The sequence below is a fragment of the Leuresthes tenuis genome, unplaced genomic scaffold (assembly GCF_036924035.1).
Source record: "Leuresthes tenuis unplaced genomic scaffold, fLeuTen1.0.hap1 SCAF_17, whole genome shotgun sequence".
Taxonomy (NCBI): domain Eukaryota; kingdom Metazoa; phylum Chordata; class Actinopteri; order Atheriniformes; family Atherinopsidae; genus Leuresthes; species Leuresthes tenuis.
Window position 1 is genome coordinate 23,825,332 of NW_027325371.1, and position 16,208 is coordinate 23,841,539.

At 41.8% G+C, this 16,208-nt stretch overlaps 1 non-coding gene across 1 annotated transcript; it reads right to left on the reverse strand.

The window, feature by feature from the left end:
* Window positions 1-15,971: 15,971 nt before the first annotated feature.
* LOC140274313 (U2 spliceosomal RNA) lies at window positions 15,972-16,155 on the reverse strand. The gene has a single exon (XR_011908278.1). It is a non-coding gene; the product is annotated as a U2 spliceosomal RNA (small nuclear RNA).
* Between the last annotated feature and the right edge of the window lie 53 nt (window positions 16,156-16,208).

A 16,208-nucleotide genomic window follows, 5' to 3' on the forward strand; every position in this document is an offset into this window, starting at 1 on the left:
TCTGCTCTTGTGAAAAAGCAAACAGCGGTGCAGGATGGAAATTTCAGGGAGCCCAAGATGAAACTTTCTTTTAATCTGCTGAGAAAAGAGAATGAATGCGAAGTAGACTTTAACACAGCTCTGGGAGCGAGCCGAGTGTGGGCTAACCGGGAGAATTGCTTGAAAGAAACGCGACACCGAATGAGTGGTCAGAACAAAGCCTCAATACGGTGTTCCCGTGGTGTTTGTGGCTGCCTTGTCTTTTGCACAGAGTAAAAGACAAGGCAGCCATCGAATAGGGCCCGATTGTTCCTACTTGGTCAGCCGAGGAGCAAGGGGGGGGAGCAAGCGTCTCAACCAAGCAAATCTCACCAAGTAGGAACAATCGGGCCCTATTCGATGGCTGCAACACCTGAAAGAGATATTGATGAGAGACCCGATCAAAAGCTTTTTCAAAGTCTAAATTTAAGATGACAAGCCGGGTGTTTCTGTCTCTAGCGTAATCAATGATGTCTCGAATCAGTACGAGGCTGTCGGTGAGTTGTCTCTCTGAGATGGCACAAGCCTGGTCTGGGTGAATTACCTCTTCTAAAACAGAGGACATCCGTGTCGTTAAAAGCTTGCTAAAAAGATTACAGTCAAAGTTTAAAAGTGTGATGAGCCTCCAATTCTTTAGGTCAGTCTTATCATTTTTATCAGAAGTGAAGAAATAAATGAATGCCTATCAACAAATGTGGGATCTAAACTCTAGTGCTTCCTCTAAAATAATTTCCTTTCTCAATTTAGAAATGTGTTCGAAAAGGTAAAAATGCCGGTCCATACATAATCAAAATCGGGAGAGGTGGTGTTCAGCTGCAAGAAGGTCTAAATGTCCATCAATAATTGCTAGAAAACATGAAAGAAAATTTTCGAAAATCAAACCACACATGATCATAAGTGGGAGAGGAGGTGTTCAGCTGCAAGAAGGTGTGAATGTCCACCCATAATACCTGAAAAATGGGTAAAAAAAAGGTGCGAATGCCCAACCATACATCATCAAAAGCAGGAGTGCATGTGTTCGGCTACAAGAAGGTGTGAACGTCCAACCAAAGTTTGTAAAAAGCAGTTAAGAAAAGGTTCGAATATCCAACCATACATAATCAAAAGCGGGAGCAGAGCTGTTCGACTGCAAGTAGGTGTGAATGTCAGATCATAATTTGCAAAAAGCTGATGAGAAAGGGTGAGAATGCCCGACTATACACCATCAAATGCGGTAGCGGAGTTGTTCGGCTGTGAGTAGGTGTGAATCTCCAACCATAATTGCTGAAAAATGTGTTAGAAAAGGTAAAAATGCCGGTCCATACATAATCAAAATCGGGAGAGGTGGTGTTCAGCTGCAAGAAGGTCTAAATGTCCATCAATAATTGCTAGAAAACATGAAAGAAAATTTTCGAAAATCAAACCACACATGATCATAAGTGGGAGAGGAGGTGTTCAGCTGCAAGAAGGTGTGAATGTCCACCCATAATACCTGATAAATGGGTAAAAAAAAAAGGTGCGAATGCCCGACTATACACCATCAAAAAGAAGGTTTGAATGTCCATCAATAATTGCTTTAAAACAAGAAAGTAAATTTTCGAATATCAAACCGCACATGATCATAAGCGGGAGAGGAGGTGTTCGGCTGCAAGAAGGTGTGAATGTCCACCCATAATTCATGAAAAATGGGTAAAAAAAAAGGTGCGAATGCCTAACAATACATTATCAAAAGCAGGTGTGAATGTCAGATCATAATTTGTAAAAAGCTGAAGAGAAAGGGTGAGAATGCCCGACTATACACCATCAAATGCGGGAGCGGAGGTGTTCGGCTCTGAGTAGGTGTGAATGTCAGACCATAATTGCTGAAGAATGTGTTAGAAAAGGTAAGAATGCTGGACCATATATCATCAAAAGCGGGAGAGGTGGTGTTCGGCTGCAAAAAGGTGTGACTGTTCGACTAAAGTTTGTAAAAAGTGGGTAAGACAAGGTGCGAATGCCTGACAATGTATGATCAAAAGAGGGAGCGGAGGTGTTCTGCTGCAAGAAGGTCTACATGTCCATCAATAATTGCTAGAAAACATGAAAGAAACTTTTCGAAAATCAAACCGCACATGATCATAAGTGGGATAGGAGGTGTTCAGCTGCAAGGTGTGAATGTCCACCCATAATTCCTGAAAAATGGGCAAAAAAACGGTGTGAATGCCCAACCATACATCATCAAAAGCAGGAGTGGAAGTGTTCGGCTACAAGAAGGTGTGAACGTCCAACCAAAATATGTAAAAAGAAGTTAAGAAAAGGTTCGAATATCCAACCAAACATAATCAAAAGCGGGAGAAGAGCTGTTCGACTGCAAGTAGGTGTGAATGTCAGATCATAATTTGCAAAAAGCTGATGAGAAAGGGTGAGAATGCCCGACTATACATCATCAAATGCGGGAGCGGAGTTGTTCGGCTGTGAGTAGGTGTGAATCTCCGACCATAATTGCTGAAAAATGTGTTAGAAAAGGTAAAAATGCCGGTCCATACATCATCAAAAGCGAGAGAGGTTGTGTTCGACTGCAAGTAGGTGTGAATGTCCAGCCATAATTACTCACAAACGGGTAAGAAAAGGTAGTAGCCAGACCATATATGATCAAAACAGGGAGTGGAGTTGTTCAGCTGCAAGAAGGTTTGAATGTCAAACTAAAGTTCAAATATATTAACAAAAGCGGGAGGAGAGGTCTTCGGATGAGAGTGGTTGAAAATTTTCAACCATAATGTATAAAATGCGGTGAAAAAAAAGGTGTGATAGAACACTAAAAGGTGGAGCGGAAGGGTTCGGCTGCAAGAAGGTGTGAATGTCCGACTATATTTGGTGAAAAGCAGGTGAAGCAAGGTCTGAATGCCCAACCTTACATCATCAAAAGCAAGATCAGAATTGTTTGGCTGCAAGAAGGCCATAGTTTGCCAAAAGCGGGTAAGGTGCGAATGTCCGACTAAATATCAACAAAATTTGGGGCGGAGGTCTTCGGATGCAAGTGGGTGTGAATATCCCACCATACAAGTATGGTGGGTGGAGAGGAAGCTGTGAATAGCCGACCATAGTTTGGAAAAAGCGGGTAAGAAAAGGTTTGAATGCCCGACCATACACCATCAAAAGAGGGAGCGGAGGTGTTCCGCTGTACGAAGGTGTGAATGTCCAACCATACTTGGTAAAAAGCGGGTAAGAAAAGGTTAATATACCCGACTGTATACAATCAATAGCGGGAGCGGATGTGTTCGGCTACAAGAAGGTGTGACAGTCCGACCATGGTTTGTAAAAAGCCGGTAAGAAAAGGTGCGAATGTCCGACAATGTATGATCAAAAGAGAGAGCGGAGGTTTTCGGATATACGAAAGTTTGAATGTCCTACCATAGTTTGTAAATAGCGGGTAAGAAAAGGTTCAAATGCCCGACTATACACCATAAAAAGCGGGAGCGGAGGTGTTCCGCTGTAAGACGGTGTGAATGTCCGACCATAGTTGGTAAAAAGCGGGTAAGAAAAGGTTAAAATACCCGACTGTACAAAATCAATAGCGGGAGCGGAGTTGTTCGGCTACAAGACGGTGTGAAAGTACGACCATGGTTTGTAAAAAGCAGTTAAGAAAAGGTTCGAATATCCAACCAAACATAATCAAAAGCGGGAGCAGAGCTGTTCAACTGCAAGTAGGTGTGAATGTCCAGCCATAATTACTCACAAACGGGGGAAGAAAAGGTAGTATTGCCAGACCACACATGATCAAAACAGGGAGCGGAGGTTCAGCTGCAAGGTGTGAATGTCTGACTATAGTTTGTAAAAAGCGGGTAAGACAAGGTGCGAATGCCCGACAATGTATGATCAAAAGAGAGAGCGGAGGTGTTCGGCTGCAAGGTCTGAATGTCCAACCATAATTTGTAAAAACCGGGTAAGAAAAGGCTCGAAAGCCCGACTATACATCATCAAAAGCGGGAGCGGAGGTGTTCAGCTGCAAGAAGGTGTGAATGTTCGACTAAAGTTTGTAAAAAGCTGGTAAGACAAGGAGCGATGTCCCGACATTGTATGATCAAAAGCGGGAGCGGAGGTGTCCAGCTGTGAGTAGGTGTGAATGTCCGACCATAATTGCTGAAAAATGTGTTAGAAAAGGTAAGAATACTGGACCATACATCATCAAAAGCGGGAGAGGTGGTGTTCGGCTGCAAGAAGGTGTGAAAGTCCAACAATGGTTTGTAAAAAGCGGGTAAGAAAAGGTTAAAATACCCGACTGTACACAGTCAATAGCGGGAGCGGATGTGTTCGGCTACAAGAAGATGTGAAAGTCCGACCATGGTTTGTAAAAAGCGGGTAAGAAAAGGTGCGAATGTCCGACAATGTATGATCAAAAGAGAGAGCGGAGGTTTTCGGATACAAGAAGGTTTGAATGTCCCACCATAGTTTGTAAAAAGCGGGTAAGAAAAGGTTCGAATGCCCGACTATACACCATCAAAAGCGGGAGCAGAGGTGTTCCGCTGTAAGACGGTGTGAATGTCCGACCATAGTTGGTAAAAAGCGGGTAAGAAAAGGTTAAAATACCCGACTGTACACAATCAATAGCGGGAGCGGAGTTGTTCGGCTACAAGAAGGTGTGAAAGTCCGACCATTGTTTGTAAAAACCGGGAAGAAAAGGCTCGAAAGCCCGACTATACACCATCAAAAAGAAGGTTTGAATGTCCATCAATAATTGCTTTAAAACAAGAAAGTAAATTTTCGAATATCAAACCGCACATGATCATAAGCGGGAGAGGAGGTGTTCAGCTGCAAGGTGTGAATGTCCACCCATAATTCCTGAAAAATGGGCAAAAAAAAGGTGTGAATGCCCAACCATACATCATCAAAAGCAGGAGTGCATGTGTTCGGCTACAAGAAGGTGTGAACGTCCAACCAAAGTTTGTAAAAAGCAGTTAAGAAAAGGTTCGAATATCCAACCATACATAATCAAAAGCGGGAGCAGAGCTGTTCGACTGCAAGTAGGTGTGAATGTCAGATCATAATTTGCAAAAAGCTGATGAGAAAGGGTGAGAATGCCCGACTATACACCATCAAATGCGGTAGCGGAGTTGTTCGGCTGTGAGTAGGTGTGAATCTCCAACCATAATTGCTGAAAAATGTGTTAGAAAAGGTAAAAATGCCGGTCCATACATAATCAAAATCGGGAGAGGTGGTGTTCAGCTGCAAGAAGGTCTAAATGTCCATCAATAATTGCTAGAAAACATGAAAGAAAATTTTCGAAAATCAAACCACACATGATCATAAGTGGGAGAGGAGGTGTTCAGCTGCAAGAAGGTGTGAATGTCCACCCATAATACCTGAAAAATGGGTAAAAAAAAAGGTGCGAATGCCCAACCATACATCATCAAAAGCAGGACTGCATGTGTTCGGCTACAAGAAGGTTTGAACGTCCAACCAAAGTTTGTAAAAAGCAGTTAAGAAAAGGTTCGAATATCCAAACATACATAATCAAAAGCGGGAGCAGAGCTGTTCGACTGCAAGTAGGTGTGAATGTCAGATCATAATTTGCAAAAAGCTGATGAGAAAGGGTGAGAATGCCCGACTATACACCATCAAATGCGGGAGCGGAGTTGTTCGGCTGTGAGTAGGTGTGAATATCCGACCATAATTGCTGAAAAATGTGTTAGAAAAGGTAAGAATGCCGGTCCATACATCATCAAAAGCGAGAGAGGTTGTGTTCGGCTGCAAGTAGGTGTGAATGTCCAGCCATAATTACTCACAAACGGGTAAGAAAAGGTAGTATTGCCAGACCATATATGATCAAAACAGGGAGCGGAGGTGGTTCAGCTGCAAGAAGGTTTGAATGTCCGACTAAAGTTCAAATATATTAACAAAAGCGGGAGGAGAGGTCTTCGGATGAGAGTGTTTGAAAATTTCCAACCATAATGTATAAAATGCGGTGAAAAAAAGGTGTGATAGAACACTAAAAGGTGGAGCGGAAGTGTTCGGCTGCAAGAAGGTGTGAATGTCCGACTATATTTGGTGAAAAGCAGGTGAAGCAAGGTCTGAATGCCCAACCTTACATCATCAAAAGCGAGATCAGAGGTGTTTGGCTGCAAGAAGGCCATAGTTTGCCAAAAGCGGGTAAGGTGCGAATGTCCGACTAAATATCAACAAAATTTGGGGCGGAGGTCTTCGGATGCAAGTGGGTGTGAATGTCCGACTATATTTGGTGAAAAGCAGGTGAAGCAAGGTCTGAATGCCCAACCTTACATCATCAAAAGCGAGATCAGAGGTGTTTGGCTGCAAGAAGGCCATAGTTTGCCAAAAGCGGGTAAGGTGCGAATGTCCGACTAAATATCAACAAAATTGGGGCGGAGGTTTTCGGATGCAAGTGGGTGTGAATATCCCACCATACAAGTATGGTGGAGAGGAAGCTGTGAATAGCCGACCATAGTTTGGAAAAAGCGGGTAAGAAAAGGTTTGAATGCCCGAACATACATCATCAAAAGAGGGAGCGGAGGTGTTCCGCTGTACGGAGGTGTGAATGTCCGACCATACTTGGTAAAAAGCGGGTAAGAAAAGGTTAAAATACCCGACTGTACACAATCAATAGCGGGAGCGGATGTGTTCGGCTACAAGAAGGTGTGACAGTCCGACCATGGTTTGTAAAAAGTGGGTAAGAAAAGGTGCGAATGTCCGACAATGTATGATCAAAAGAGAGAGCGGAGGTTTTCGGATACACGAAGGTTTGAATGTCCTACCATAGTTTGTAAATAGCGGGTAAGAAAAGGTTCGAATGCCCGACTATACACCATAAAAAGCGGGAGCGGAGGTGTTCCGCTGTAAGACGGTGTGAATGTCCGACCATAGTTGGTAAAAAGCGGGTAAGAAAAGGTTAAAATACCCGACTGTACACAATCAATAGCGGGAGCGGAGTTGTTCGGCTACAAGAAGGTGTGAAAGTCCGACCATGGTTTGTAAAAAGCAGTTAAGAAAAGGTTCGAATATCCAAACCAAACATAATCAAAAGCGGGAGCAGAGCAGTTCGACTGCAAGTAGGTGTGAATGTCCAGCCATAATTACTCACAAACGGGGGAAGAAAAGGTAGTATTGCCAGACCATACATGATCAAAACAGGGAGCGGAGGTTCAGCTGCAAGGTGTGAATGTCTGACTATAGTTTGTAAAAAGCGGGTAAGACAAGGTGCGAATGCCCAACAATGTATGATCAAAAGAGAGAGCGGAGGTGTTCGGCTGCAAGGTCTGAATGTCCAACCATAATTTGTAAAAACCGGGTAAGAAAAGGCTCGAAAGCCCGACTATACATCATCAAAAGCGGGAGCGGAGGTGTTCAGCTGCAAGAAGGTGTGAATGTTCGACTAAAGTTTGTAAAAAGCTGGTAAGACAAGGAGCGATGTCCCGACATTGTATGATCAAAAGCGGGAGCGGAGGTGTCCAGCTTTGAGTAGGTGTGAATGTCCGACCATAATTGCTGAAAAATGTGTTAGAAAAGGTAAGAATACTGGACCATACATCATCAAAAGCGGGAGAGGTGGTGTTCGGCTGCAAGAAGGTGTGAAAGTCTGACAATGGTTTGTAAAAAGCGGGTAAAAAAAGGTTCGAATGCCCGAATATACATCATCAAAAGCGGAAGCGGAGGTGTTCGGATGCAAGAAGGTGTGAACGTCCGACCAAAGTTTGTAAAAAGCAGTGAAAAGCGAGAAAAAGCATTTCGTGAGTTCTGCATGATTTGGGATTTTGCTTATAAAATGCATTACTTCACTCAAACTATGTTAAAACTGATTTGTCCTTCATATTTACCATGTCTAGAAATATTTAAACAAAAAAACAACGTTGTACTTTGCAGTAAAAGAAAGAGCAAATCTAAAGTTTCAGGAATCCGAGTATAAGCCTGCTTTCATGAGTTCTGCACGATTTCGGATTTTGCTATCAAATGAATTGCTTTGCTCAAACCAAGTTAAAACTGCTTTGTCCTTCCATATTCATCAATGTCTAGATCGACTTCAACAAAGAAAAATATTGGACTTTGCAGTAGAAGAAGTTGAAATCCATCTACACATTGATAAATATGAAGGACAAAGCAGTTCCCACTTGCCCATAAGAAAATAAGCTTATTCTCGGATTCCTGATCCTTCAGTGTTGCTCTTTCTTCTACTGCAAAATACAATGTTGTTCTTTGTTGAAGTCGATCTAGACATTGATAAACATGAAGGAAAAAGCAGTTTTAACTTGGTTTGAGTGAATGAATTCATTTTATACATAAAATCCGAAATCGTGCAGAACTCATGAAAATAAGCTTATTCTCGGATTCCTAAAACTTTTGATTGGCTCTTTCTTTTACTGCAAAGTACAACGTTGTTTTTTTGTTTAAATCTATCGAGACATTGATAAATATGAAGGTAAAAGCCGTTTTAACATAGTTTGAGTGAAGGAATTGATTTTATAGATAAAATCCCAAATCATGCAGAACTCCTCAAAAGGGGCGTATGGCTTAATCACAAGTGTGGTTCTTTCTCATTCAGGGTAGTATGAGGAAGTTTATGCTTGAAATATATGTAGAAATGGGTACATATGAAGGACAAAGCAGCGTTAACTTAGTTTGAGTGAAGGAATTCATTTTATACATAAAATCCCAAATCATGCAGAACGTATGAAAAGAAGCTTATTCTCGGATTCCTGATCCTTCAGTGTTGCTCTTTCTTCTGCTGCAAAATACAATGTTGTTCTTTGTTGAAGTCGATCTAGACATTGATAAATATGAAGGAAAAAGCAGTTTTAACTTGGTTTGAGTGAATGAATTCATTTTATACATAAAATCCGAAATCGTGCAGAACACATGAAAATAAGCTTATTCTCGGATTCCTAAAACTTTTGATTTGCTCTTTCTTTTATTGCAAAGTACAACGTTGTTTTTTGTTTAAATCTATCGAGACATTGATAAATATGAAGGTAAAAGCCGTTTTAACATAGTTTGAGTGAAGGAATTAATTTTATAGATAAAATCCCAAATCATGCAGAACTCCTCAAAAGGGAGGTATGGCTTAATCACAAGTGTGGCTCTTTCTCATTCAGGGTAATATGAGAAAGTTTATGCTTGAAATATATGTAGAAATGGGTACATATGAAGGACAAAGCAGTGTTAACTTAGTTTGCGTGAAGAAATTCATTTTATACATAAAATCCGAAATCGTGCAGAACTCATGAAAATAAGCTTATTCTCGGATTCCTAAAACTTTTGATTTGCACTTTCTTTTACTGCAAAGTACAACGTTGTTTTTTGTTGAAATCTATCTAGACATTGATAAATACCAGCCGAAACTCTGCTGCCGCTTTTGATAATTTATGGTTGGGCATTCTTACCTTTTCTTACCCGCTTTTTACAAATTATGATCTTACATTCACACCTACTTGCAGTCGAACACCTTCTCATCCACTTATGATCATGTGCGGTTGGGCTTTCGCACCTTTTCTTACCCATTTTTCAGTAATTATGGGTGGACATTCAGACCTTCTTGCAGCCGAAAACCTCCGCTCCACTTTTGATCATACATTGTCGGGCATTCACACCTTGTCTTACCCGCTTTTTACAAACTTTAGTCGGACATTCAAACCTTCTTGCAGCTGAACCACCTCCGCTCCCTGTTTTGATCATATATGGTCTGGCAATAGTACCTTTTCTTACCCGTTTGTGAGTAATTATGGCTGGACATTCACACCTTCTTGCAGCTGAACACCTCCTCTCCCTCTTTTGATGATGTATGGTTAGGCATTCGCACCTTTTCTTACCCATTTTTCAGTAATTATGGGTAGACATTCACACCTTCTTGCAGCTGAACACCTCCTCTCCCGCTTATGATCATGTGCAGTTTGATATTCGAAAATTTTCTTTCATGTTTTCTAGCAATTATTGATGGACATTCAGACCTTCTTGCAGCTGAACACCTCCGCTCCCACTTTTGATGGTGTATAGTCGGGCTTTCGAGCCTTTTCTTCCCCGTTTTTTACAAATTATGGTTGGACATTCAGACCTTCTTGCAGCCGAAAACCTCCACTCCCTCTTTTGATCATACATTGTCGGGCATTCGCACCTTTTCTTACCCGCTTTTTACAAACCATGGTCGGACTTTCACACCTTTTAGGAGCCGAACAACTCCGCTCCCGCTATTGATTGCGTACAGTCGGGTATTTTTAACCTTTTCTTACCCGCTTTTTACCAACTATGGTTGGACATTCACACCTTCTTACAGCAGAACACCTCCGCTCCCTGTTTTGATTATGTATGGTTTGACATTCGCACCTTCTCTCACCCGCCTTTTACTATGGTCGGCCATTCACAGCTTCCTCTCCACCATACTTGTATGGTGGGATATACACACCCACTTGCATCCGAAGACCTCCACCCCCACTTTTGTTGATATTTAGTCGGTCATTCGCACCTTACCCGCTTTTGGCAAACTATGGCCTTCTTGCAGCCAAACACCTCTGATCTCGCTTTTGATGATGTAAGGTTGGGCATTCAGACCTTGCTTCACCTGCTTTTCACCAAATATAGTCAGACATTCACACCCACTTGCATCCGAAGACCTCCGCCCCAAATTTTGTTGATATTTAGTCGGACATTCGCACCTTACCCGCTTTTGGCAAACTATGGCCTTCTTGCAGCCAAACACCTCTGATCTCGCTTTTGATGATGTAAGGTTGGGCATTCAGACCTTGCTTCACCTGCTTTTCACCAAATATAGTCGGACATTCACACCTTCTTGCAGCCGAACACTTCCGCTCCACCTTTTAGTGTTCTATCACACCTTTTTTTCACCGCATTTTATACATCATGGTTGGAAATTTTCAACCACTCTCATCCGAAGACTTCTCCTCCCGCTTTTGTTAATATATTTTAACTTTAGTTGGACATTCAAACCTTCTTGCAGCTGAACCACCTCCGCTCCCTGTTTTGATCATATATGGTCTGGCAATACTACCTTTTCTTACCCGTTTGTGAGTAATTATGGCTGGACATTCACACCTACTTGCAGCCGAACACAACCTCTCTCGGTTTTGATGATGTATGGACCGGCATTCTTACCTTTTCTAACACATTTTTCAGCAATTATGGTCGGAGATTCACACCTACTCACAGCCGAACAACTCCGCTCCCGCATTTGATGGTGTATAGTCGGGCATTCTCACCCTTTCTCATCAGCTTTTTGCAAATTATGATCTGACATTCACACCTACTTGCAGTCGAACAGCTCTGCTCCCGCTTTTGATTATGTATGGTTGGATATTCTAATCTTTTCTTAACTGCTTTTTACAAACTTTGGTTGGACGTTCACACCTTCTTGTAGCCGAACACATGCACTCCTGCTTTTGATGATGTATGGTTGGGCATTCGCACCTTTTTTTTACCCATTTTTCAGGTATTATGGGTGGACATTCACACCTTCTTGCAGCTGAACACCTCCTCTCCCACTTATGATCATGTGTGGTTTGATTTTGGAAAATTTTCTTTCATGTTTTCTAGCAATTATTGATGGACATTTAGACCTTCTTGCAGCTGAACACCACCTCTCCCGATTTTGATTATGTATGGACCGGCATTCTTACCTTTTCTAACACATTTTTCAGCAATTATGGTTGGAGATTCACACCTACTCACAGCCAAACAACTCCGCTACCGCATTTTATGGTGTATAGTCGGGCATTCTCACCCTTTCTCATCAGCTTTTTGCAAATTATGATCTGACATTCACACCTACTTGCAGTCGAAAAGCTCTGCTCCCGCTTTTGATTATGTATGGTTGGATATTCGAACCTTTTCTTAACTGCTTTTTACAAACTTTGGTTGGACGTTCACACCTTCTTGTAGCCGAACACATGCACTCCTGCTTTTGATGATGTATGGTTGGGCATTCGCACCTTTTTTTTACCCATTTTTCAGGTATTATGGGTGGACATTCACACCTTCTTGCAGCTGAACACCTCCTATCCCACTTATGATCATGTGTGGTTTGATTTTCGAAAATTTTCTTTCATGTTTTCTAGCAATTATTGATGGACATTTAGACCTTCTTGCAGCTGAACATCACCTCTCCCGATTTTGATTATGTATGGACCGGCATTTTTACCTTTTCTAACACATTTTTCAGTAATTATGGTTGGAGATTCACACCTACTCACAGCCGAACAACTCCGCTACCGCATTTGATGGTGTATAGTCGGGCATTCTCACCCTTTCTCATCAGCTTTTTGCAAATTATGATCTGACATTCACACCTACTTCCAGTCGAACAGCTCTGCTCCCGCTTTTGATTATGTTTGGTTAGATATTCGAACCTTTTCTTAACTGCTTTTTACAAACTTTGGTCGGACGTTCACAATATCTTGCAGCCGAACACCTCCGCTTCCGCTTTTGATGGTGTATATTCGGGCATACGAACCTTTTCTTACCCGCTTTTTACAAACCAAGGTCGGACTTTCACACCTTCTCTTAGCTGAACAACTCCGCTCCCTCTTTTGATTGTGTACAGTCGGGTAATTTAACCTTTTCTTACCCGCTTTTTACCATCTATGGTCGGACATTCACACCGTCTTACAGCGGAACACCTCCGCTCCCTCTTTTGATGATGTATGGTTAGGCATTCGCACCTTTTCTTACCCATTTTTCAGTAATTATGGGTAGACATTCACACCTTCTTGCAGCTGAACACCTCCTCTCCCGCTTATGATCATGTGCAGTTTGATATTCGAAAATTTTCTTTCATGTTTTCTAGCAATTATTGATGGACATTCAGACCGTCTTGCAGCTGAACACCTCCGCTCCCACTTTTGATGGTGTATAGTCGGGCTTTCGAGCCTTTTCTTCCCCGGTTTTTACAAATTATGGTTGGACATTCAGACCTTCTTGCAGCCGAAAACCTCCACTCCCTCTTTTGATCATACATTGTCGGGCATTCGCACCTTTTCTTACCCGCTTTTTACAAACCATGGTCGGACTTTCACACCTTTTAGTAGCCGAACAACTCCGCTCCTGCTATTGATTGTGTACAGTCGGGTATTTTAACCTTTTCTTACCCGCTTTTTACCAACTTTGGTTGGACATTCACACCTTCTTACAGCAGAACACCTCCGCTCCCTGTTTTGATTATGTATGGTTTGACATTCGCACCTTCTCTCACCCGCCTTTTACTATGGTCGGCCATTCACAGCTTCCTCTCCACCATACTTGTATGGTGGGATATTCACACCCACTTGCATCTGAAGACCTCCGCCCCACTTTTGTTGATATTTAGTCGGTCATTCGCACCTTACCCGCTTTTGGCAAACTATGGCCTTCTTGCAGCCAAACACCTCTGATCTCGCTTTTGATGATGTAAGGTTGGGCATTCAGACCTTGCTTCACCTGCTTTTCACCAAATATAGTCGGACATTCACACCTTCTTGCAGCCGAACACTTCCGCTTTTAGTGTTCTATGAGGCATTCACATATTTTTTTTCACCGTATTTTATAGATTATGGTTGGAAATTCTCACCCACTCTCATCCGAAGACCTCTCCTCCCGCTTTTGTTAATATATAGTCGGGCATTCGAACCTTTTCTTACCCGCTTTTTACAAATTATGGTCGAACATTCACTCCTACTTGCAGCTGAATACTTCCGCTCCACCTTTTAGGTATGTATGGTTGGCATTTGCACCTCTTTTTATACTGATTGCTGAAGATTAAGTTGTTCTTTCTCAAACTACAAATTTTTTTTAATTGTTGAAACTTGATTTGAAGTGGATAAATAAGGAGGACAAACAGTTTTAAGTCAGGCTGATAGAAGGAATTAATTTTATAGCAAAATCTGTATTTCGTCATATGTCGAGAGATGCTTATTGCTGAAGAAGTTCTTTCTCATTCTACAAAGTACAACGTTGTTTATCGTTGAAACTTGATTAGACATGAATAAATATGAAGGACAAAGCAGTCTTAACTTGGTTTGAGTTAATGAATTCTTTTTATAGGAGAATCCGAATTCGTGCATAACTCATAAAATAGAGCTTATTTTCGGATTCCTGAAGAATGAGTCTGGTTCTTTCTCATAATACAAAGTTTGTTGTTTATTGTTGAAACTTCATCAGAAGTGAGGAAATAAATGAATGCCTATCAACAAATGTGGGATCTAAACTCTAGTGCTTCCTCTAAAATAATTTCCTTTCTCAATTTAGAAATGTGTGTGTGTAAGTCACAACACCCGTGACACCAAAACGGCTTTCTTTTCTCTACACTCTGCACTATGAGCACACACACCAAATCAGAAAGGCTTTTTTCTCTCTTTTCTACATTATGGACTGTGGGGACACAAAACCGCTCTCTCTCTTTTTTTTTTTTTATCGTGTGCCAGGGCGTTGTCTCACGTATTAAATTATGCTTAAGATACGAATGGGTTTATCAGTCACATCAGAATAGATTAACCCCTGTTTTCTTTTCAGACCACCTTATGCTCTCCTGCACCCTTTCACCCCCTTCTGGTGTGACGGTAGGAAGTGGTCTGTGGAAACTCAACTGTTCCCTGTTGGAGGATGAAATCATAGTCAGTCAGTACAGGGAATGTTATAAAGAGTGGCAGACCCTTCAAGACCTCTACGAAACACATGCACAATGGTGGGAAATGGTGAAGGAAACGACCCAGACTTTTTTTAAACAGCAAGGTAAACGTAAAAAAAGGAAAGAGAATAGATGTATGATGGGACTACATAAACGCTTACAGCGCTACTTTAAACTAAATCAGTGTGGCATAGACTTTAAAGAAGAAATCAAAGATGTCAAAAAGGAAATGTCAGTTTTAGCAGAAATAAAGAGTAAAGGAATTTTTGTAAGAAGCAGGGAGCAGGAAATTGAGGAAGGTGAAAAAGAAAGAAAGTTATAAATAAAAAGGAGTGTTCTCAAAATCTAAAAAGAGAAGATGGGTTTTTAACAAAATCCACACAAGAGATGATTGAAACTGTACATACCTTTTATAGTAACATGTACAAAGAGAAACCAGTGCCCTTGGAAACATCGGCAGAAATCTTAAAATTCGTTGACAAAACCGTAAAAGAGAATGCACACTTGACACAGAATTTTACTGCTTTAGAGTTAAAAAAATGCCTAACAGGTTTTAAGAGAAGTCGAGCTCCGGGTTTAGACGGGCTTCCTGCAGAATTCTATCTGACCTATTGGGACCTTTTATCATCAGACATTTTAGATGTTTTTAAAGATTTTGAAAAACTCGACCGACTGCCTGACAGTTTTAGAGTGGGAATAGTGACTCTACTTTATAAAAAAAATGATAAGACTGACCTAAAGAATTGGAGGCCCATCACACTTTTAAACTTTGACTGTAAACATTTTAGCAAGGTTTTAGCGACACGTATGTCCTCTGTTTTAGAGGAGGTAATTCACCCAGACCAAGCTTGTGCCATCTCAGGGAGACAACTCACCGACAGCCTCGTACTGATTCGAGACATCATTGATTACGCTAGAGACAGAAACACCCGGCTTGTCATCTTAAATTTAGACTTTGAAAAAGCATTTGATCGGGTCTCGCATCAATATCTCTTTCAGGTGTTGCAGCCATCGAAAAGGGCCCGATTGTTCCTACTTGGTGAGCTTTGCTTGGTTGAGACGCTTGCCCCCCCCCCCTGCTCCTCGGCTGACCAAGTAGAAACAATCTATTCGATGGCTGCCTTGTCTTTTACTCTGTGCAAAAGACAAGGCAGCCACAAACACCACGGGAACACCGTATTGAGGCTTTGTTCTGACCACTCATTCGGTGTCGCGTTTCTTTCAAGCAATTCTCCCGGTTAGCCCGCACTCGGCTCGCTCCCAGAGCCGTGTTAAAGTCCACTTCGCATTCACTCTCTTTTCTCAGCAGATTAAAAGAAAGTTTCATCTTGGGCTCCCTGAAACTTCCATCCTGCACCGCTGTTTGCTTTTTCACAAGAGCAGAGGAGAGCGCACCGTTCCCAGCGGCACTGCAGTACCGGGTCGAGGCTTGGAGTGAACGGAGCAAGCTTCTTTTTCAACTCCTATTCTTAAAAATCCATTTAATATGTTGTCCTCGTATAGAGGACATATTAAACTGATAAGAACAGATACTACACTTGATCTTAGCCAAAAGGCCGAGAAGCGATAACTGTCCACTGTTTCAGGTCCGAGGGCCCTTGCTGGCACAATGCGCACTTGT